Below are 7367 nucleotides of genomic sequence, written 5' to 3' on the forward strand. Positions count from 1 at the left end.
GATAGCAAGAGTTTCTATAGTTATATAAAAAGAAAAAGGGTGGCTAAGGCAAACATAGGTCCCTTAGAGGATGAGACCGGGAAATTAATGGTGGGAAACATGGAGATGGCAAAAATGCTGAACAAATATTTTGTTTCAGTCTTTACAGTAGAGGACACTAAGAATATCCCAACACTGGACAAACAGGGGACTCTCGGGGGGGAGGAGCTAAATACGATTAAAATCACTCAAGAGATGGTACTCAGTAAAATAATGGGACTCAAGGCGGATAAATCACCTGGACCTGATGGCTTCCATCCTAGGGTCTTGAGGGAAGTGGCAGTAGGGATTGTGGATGCTTTGGTGATAGTTTTCCAAAATTCCCTGGACTCAGGAGAGGTCCCGGCAGATTGGAAAACTGCTAATGTAACACCGTTATTTAAAAAGGGTAGTAGGCATAAGGCTGGAAATTATAGGCCAGTTAGCTTAACATCTGTGGTGGGTAAAATTTTGGAGTCTATTATTAAGGAGACAGTAACGGAACATTTAGATAAGCATAATTTAATAGGACAAAGTCAGCATGGCTTTATGAAGGGGAAGTCATGTCTGACAAATTTGCTTGAGTTCTTCGAGGATATAACGTATAGGGTGGATAAAGGGGAACCAGTGGACGTAGTGTATTTAGACTTCCAGAAGGCATTCGACAAGGTGCCACATAAAATATTATTACTTAAGATAAAAAATCACGGGATTGGGGGTAATATTCTGGCATGGGTGGAGGATTGGTTATCAAACAGGAAGCAGAGAGTTGGGATAAATGGTTCATTTTCGGACTGGCAACCAGTAACCAGTGGTGTTCCACAGGGGTCGGTGCTGGGTCCCCAACTCTTTACAATCTATATTAACGATTTGGAGGAGGGGACCGAGTGCAACATATCAAAATTTGCAGATGATACAAAGATGGGAGGGAAAGTAGAGAGTGAGGAGGACATAAAAAACCTGCAAGGGGATATAGACAGGCTGGGTGAGTGGGCGGAGATTCGGCAGATGCAATATAATATTGGAAAATGTGAGGTTATGCACTTTGGCAGGAAAAATCAGAGAGCAAGTTATTTTCTTAATGGCGAGAGACTGGAAAGTACTGCAGTACAAAGGGATCTGGGGGTCCTAGTGCAAGAAAATCAAAAAGTTGGTATGCAGGTGCAGCAGGTGATCAAGAAAGCCAACGGAATGTTGGCTTTTATTGCTAGGGGGATAGAATATAAAAACAAGGAGGTATTGCTGCAGTTATATAAGGTATTGGTGAGACCGCACGTGGAATACTGCATACAGTTTTGGTCTCCATACTTAAGAAAAGACATACTTGCTCTCGAGGCAGTACAAAGAAGGTTCACTCGGTTAATCCCGGGGATGAGGGGGCGGACATATGAGGAGAGGTTGAGTAGATTGGGAATCTACTCATTGGAGTTCAGAAGAATGAGAGGCGATCTTATTGAAACATATAAGATTGTGAAGGGTCTTGATCGGTTGGATGCAGTAAGGATGTTCCCAAAGATGGGTGAAACTAGAACTAGGGGGCATAATCTTAGAATAAGGGGCTGCTCTTTCAAAACTGAGATGAGGAGAAACTTCTTCACTCAGAGGGTGGTGGGTCTGTGGAATTTGCTGCCCCAGGAAGCTGTGGAAGCTACATCATTAGATAAATTTAAAACAGAAATAGACAGTTTCCTAGAAGTAAAGGGAATTAGGGGTTATGGGGAGCGGGCAGGAAATTGGACATGAAGCTGAGTTCGGATCGGTCAATGCCCTGTGGGTGGCGGAGAGGTCCGAGGGGCTATGTGGCCGGGTTCTGCTCCGACTTCTTGTGTTCTTTAGATTTGTGGTTGGGATCAGATCAGCCATGATCTTATTGAATGGCGGAGCAGGCTCGAGGGGCCGATTGGCCTACTCCTGCTCCAATTTCTTATGTTCTTATCTCAGCCCAAGGACATTGTTGCAGGAGTTCCTCAGGGCAGTGTCCTCGGCCCAAACATCTTCAACTGCTTCATCAATGACTTTCCCTCCATCATAAGGTCGGAAATGGGGATGTTCACTGCTGATTGCACGGTTTTTAGATCCATTCGCAACCCCTCAGATAATGAAATTGTCCGTGCCCGCATGTAAGTGTACAGATTAGCGCATCGCTGTAATAAATAAGCATCCAGCAGGTAATACGCAAGTGTTGACAGCAGGAGTGAATGTGTGAAGTGACTAAGATCTGTTCAGTCAATATATTCAGTTGCATGTTACGGAACAGAAGTGGGTCTTAATGAATTTAAAAGTGTGTAAATTGCAGAGATCACATCCTGACCATGAAATTAGAGGCTGTTAGTGTCCAAAGTGTGAATTGCTCAAGAAATTAAAGTGGAAATTGCTGAACAGCGTCTTTTTGGTCGTGAGATGCATGCATAAAAAGCTGGCGACAGGCTTGTGGCCGTCTTTCTCAATCATTATTTCAAATCTTATAATGTTATGATCACTGCTGCCTCGATGTTCCCTAAACTTACTTCTATCTGCTCCGTTTCTATTCCCTTTACTAGATCCAGTAGTGAGAGGATATATAAGAACTGAGAGGATATAATTGAGCTGAGCGGATGCACGAGAACTGAGAGGATATACTCGAACTGAGAGGAAATACTAGAACTGAGAGGATAAATGAGAACCGAGAGGATATACTAGTTCTGAGAGGATATACTCATTGCAGTGCATGTGTGAAAACGCACAAAGCGTGATACACAAGTTTGGTGAGCTGCAGTCGCAAATAGCCACATGGGAATGCGATGTTGTCGCAGTAACGGAGACCTGGCTCAAAAAAGAGCAGGATTGGGTGCTGAATATTCCTGGATACAAGGTGTTCAGGAAAGATAGTGAAGGAAAGAATGGAGGGGTGTGGCAGTATTGATTAAGGAGAATATTGCAGTACTGGAGTGAGAGGAGGTCCTGGAGGGGTCAAAGAGTGAATTTATTTGATTAAGAAATAAATGAGTTGCCATTACACTACTGGGTGTATTCTATAGGCCACCAACCAGTGGGAAGGAGATAGAGGAGCAAATTTTGCAGGGAAATCATGGGCCAAGTGGAGCTAGTGTCAGTGGGGGAGCATTTCGTGAGCAGCGACCATCGTATCACAAGGTTTAAAGTAGCTATGGAAATTGACATGGATCACTCTAAAGTAAAAATACTCATTTGAAGGAGGGCCAATTTCAATGGGATGAGAACAGATCTGGCCCGGGTAAAATATCCAAGATGGTGACCGCGCCGGCCGCCATTTTGTCCAAGATGGTGGCCGCGTTGGCCCCCATTTTGTCCAAGATGGTGGCCGCGTTGGCCGCCATTTTGTCCAAGATGGTGGCCGCGTTGGCCGCCATTTTGTACAAGATGATGGCCGCGCTCAACACCATTTTGTCCAAGGTGGACTCAGCGCTTGCCGCCGTTTTGTCCATGCTGTCCCCGTGCCATAACACATAGAAATATATAAATACATTATAAATATATAGATAATATATATTATAAATACAAGTTGTTGTTGTGGTGTTGTTTTTTGTGGTGGTGGTCCAAACACAAAGGCCGACGCTCTGGCATCACTCTGGCATCCCCGGCTGCACTCTGGGCTCACTCTGGGCTGACTGGCTGCACTCTTGGATGTCTGGCTGCTCTCTGCCATCACTCTGGGGTCACGGGAACATTCTGGGGTCACTGCGTGCCATGACACACAGAAATATATAAATACACAACAAACATTATTTCCTTTCTCATTTACCCTCTGAACTTTTATTTTCTACTTGTTTATCACTTGTGTTTTCAACCTGACATCTATCATACGTCCCTTTCTTCCGTTTCATCTTACTCACTAACTCTTTTGCCATCCAGGGAGCTCTGGCTTTCGTTGCCCTAAATTTCTCCCTCTGACTGCAACGATCGATAGAGCTGGGGACAGAGCACAGTGAGAGAGCATTTGACTGCAGCTGGAGAAACCTCTGGTTGAAATTCAGGTGTCGTTTGGCTGCTGCTTGTAGTTCCGCATCCTGTGGTAAGGATGTGTTCACTGAAGCTTAGTGACAAGCCTTTCCATGTTAGGTTCTGCATCGCATCTGTGCACAATAGTGTGACTCACGCCATTCATGAGACATTCCTGATTACCGTAGTTCTTTTTCGACCAGATTAACTGATGAACATTGTATTCACGTTGGACCTATCAATGATGAAAACTGCCACTTAATGAACCTTGTTTTTGATATGACGCTCATCAGATGTGGGGGTGCAGCTCAGTGGTAGAGCACTTGACTGCAGATCAAGAGATCTTTGGTTTAAATCCAGACGCCCCCTCTCGTTTTTGAATTCTTACCTTTTTATTTAATACATTCCTAGGATGTGGGCATCGCTGGCAAGGCCAGCATTTATTGCCCATCCCGAATTAGCTAATGAATAGTTGGTGATGAGCCACTTTCTTGAACCGCTTCAGTCCGTGTAGTGAAGGTTCTCCCACAGTGCTGTTGGGTCGGGAGTTCCAGGATTTTGACCCAGCGAGGATGAAGGAACAGCGATATATTTCCAAGTCGGGATGGTGTGTGACTTGGATGGGAGCGTGCAGGTTATGTTGTTCCGAAGTGCCTGCTGCCCTTGTTGTTCTCGGTGGTAGAGGTTGCGGTTTTGAGAGGAGCTTTCAAAGAAGCCTTGGAATATAAAATTGTGACAGGGCTCAACTGGCTGGATGCAGGGAGGATGTTTGCCTTGGCTGGGGGATCCAGAAGGAAAGGTCACAGTCTCAGAATACGGGGAAGGACGTTTAGGACTTAGATGAGGAGAAATTTCTTCATTCAGAGGGTGGTAAATATGTGGAATTCTCCACCACAGAAGGCTGTGGAGGCCAAGTCACTGAATATATTTAAGAAGGAGCTAGGTCGATTTCTGGATACAAAAGGGATCACGGGGTATGGGGAAAGGCTGGGAATATGATATTGGGATAGAGAATCCGCCATGATCATATTGAATGGCAGTGCATGCTCGAAGGGCCGAACGGCCTACTTCTGCTCCTATTCTTGATGTTTCTATGTTTCTATGTTTCAAGTTGCTGCAGTGCATCCTGTGGATGGTACACACTGCAGACACGGTGCGCCGGTGGAGGAGGGAGTGAATGTTTAATGCAGTGGATGGGGTGCCAATCAAGCGGGCTGTTTTGCCCTGGATGGAGACGAGCTTCTTGAGTGCTGTTGGAGCTGCACTTATCCAGTTGAGAGTATCAGTCACACTCCTGACTTGTGCCTTGTCGGTGGTGGAAAGGCTTTGTGGGGTCAGGAAATGAGTTGATCGCAGCAGTATACCCAGCCTCTGACCTGCTCTTGTAGAATCAAAGCATTATAGAAAGGTTTCAGCAAGGAAGGATCCCATTTGGTCCATCCTGCCCAAGTCGGCTCTGTGCAAGAGCAGTCCAGTGAGCCCAAAACCCGCTCCCCCACCCCCACCCCACGCTTCTCGCTGAAGCCATGCAAATTTCTTGTTTGCAAAAACTGATCCAGTTCTCTTTTTTAAGGCCTTGATTGAATCTGCCGCCACCATCCCCTCGGGCAGTGCATTCCAGATCCTAACCACTTGCTGCGTTAAAATAGTTTTTCCTCATGTCACCTCTGGTTCTTTTGCCAAACACTTTAAATCTGTGTCCTCTGCTTCTTGACCCTTCCGCCAATGGGAAAAGTTTCTCTCTATCTACTCTGAATAGACCCTTCATGATTTGGAACACATCTATCCAATCTCCTCTCAACCTTCTATGTTCCAAGGAGAACAACCCCAGTTTCTTCAGTCTCTCCACGAAACTGAATTCCCTCATCCCTGGAATCATTCTATTAAATCTCTTCTGCACCCTCTCTAAGGTCTTCACATATTTCCGAAAGTGCGGTGCCCAGAACTGGACACAATACTCCAGTTATCGCCAAACCAAGTTTATGATTAAAGTTCATCATGACTTCCTTGCTTTTGTACTCTGTGCCTCTACTTATAAAGCCCGGGATCCCGTATGCTTTTTTAACCACTTTCTCAACCTGCCCTGCCACCTTCAACGATTAGTCACATATACTCCCAGTTCTCTCTGTACCTGTACCCCCTTTTAGAGTTGAGCCCTCTATTTTATATTGCCTCTCCTCGTTCTTCCCAACGAAATGTGTCATTCACGTTTTTCTGCCTTAAATTTCATCTGCCAAGTGTCCGCCCGTGCCTCCAAATTGTCTGTAGCCTCTTGAAGTCTATCACTAGCCGCTAGACAGCATTGTCGACGACACCTTCCATCACATTGCTGATGATTGAGAGCAGGCTGATGGGGCGGTAATTGGCCGGATTGGATTGGAACTGCTTTTTATGGACGGACATAACTCGGTAATTTTCCCCATTGTCGGGTAGATACCGGTGTTGCAGCTGTGCAGGAACAGTTTGGCCAGAGGCGCGGCGAATTTTGGAGCACAAGTCGTCAGCACGACAGCTGGAATGTAAGTGGATGGGTGGGTTCGAATCACCTCCACTTTACACAGTTCTGGATGACGGGAATTACAGTGAACAGAATTGACTCAAGGACATTTTTTTCAGACTCAACCGTACAGTCTTTATTCAGGTTAACAGACACCGCCATCTTCAATACATTAAAAAAAAACGGTGGAGCAAGACAATACAGTACTCTACATCACTACCCAGAGTAGAGTATACGCTATATCCAACCCCACAGAACCTTCCCACCAAACCCCTATGGCTTGGTTGGGAACACACAACACTCCCTCACACAATCCCGGTGGTCTTAAGGATGTGGACGTGGATAATGCTCAACCTGATTGTCGCTTGACTTTATCGCTGCTTCCCCTTGTAGAAATCGAGTCTCCTGGTTCTGTACCGCCGGGCAGTATTCAAGTCTCAGTTTGAGGTTCGTCCATACAGTTGAAGAGCGAGGCTCTCCTTCTCGTTGTGATTTCTTCTCTCCGTCCCAGGCAGAGTGCTCGGTTCTTGTATTGAAGGTGAGGACCAGCGAAGATGAGAGCAGGCAGGAAGCAAGAGAGCGAAAAGTCCCAATACTGCCTCCTCTTATACCCCACAACGTTCCAAACTTCTTCGTGAATGAGAGGAGATCTCATTGAAAAATAGAAGATTCTGAGGTGTCTTGACAGTGTAAATGCTGAGAGGATGTTTCCCCTGTCTGGAGAGTCCAGAACGAGGCGGCATAGTCTTAGGATAAGGGGTCGGCCATTCAAGACTGAGGTGAGGAGGAATTTCTTCTCTCATAGGGTTGCGAATCTTTGGAATTCTCTAGCGCAGTGGGCTGTGGATACTGAGTCCTTGAATGTATTCAAAGCTGAGATCGATAGATTTTTGGA

General features: G+C 45.7%; 1 non-coding gene across 1 annotated transcript; it reads left to right on the plus strand.

Annotated features, from left to right (window-relative positions):
• Positions 1-4272: 4272 nt before the first annotated feature.
• Positions 4273-4344, plus strand: trnac-gca (transfer RNA cysteine (anticodon GCA)). Its single transcript has one exon. It is a non-coding gene; the product is annotated as a tRNA-Cys (tRNA).
• Positions 4345-7367: the final 3023 nt, after the last annotated feature.

This window comes from Heptranchias perlo, unplaced genomic scaffold (genome assembly GCF_035084215.1).
Source record: "Heptranchias perlo isolate sHepPer1 unplaced genomic scaffold, sHepPer1.hap1 HAP1_SCAFFOLD_97, whole genome shotgun sequence".
NCBI classification, from domain to species: domain Eukaryota; kingdom Metazoa; phylum Chordata; class Chondrichthyes; order Hexanchiformes; family Hexanchidae; genus Heptranchias; species Heptranchias perlo.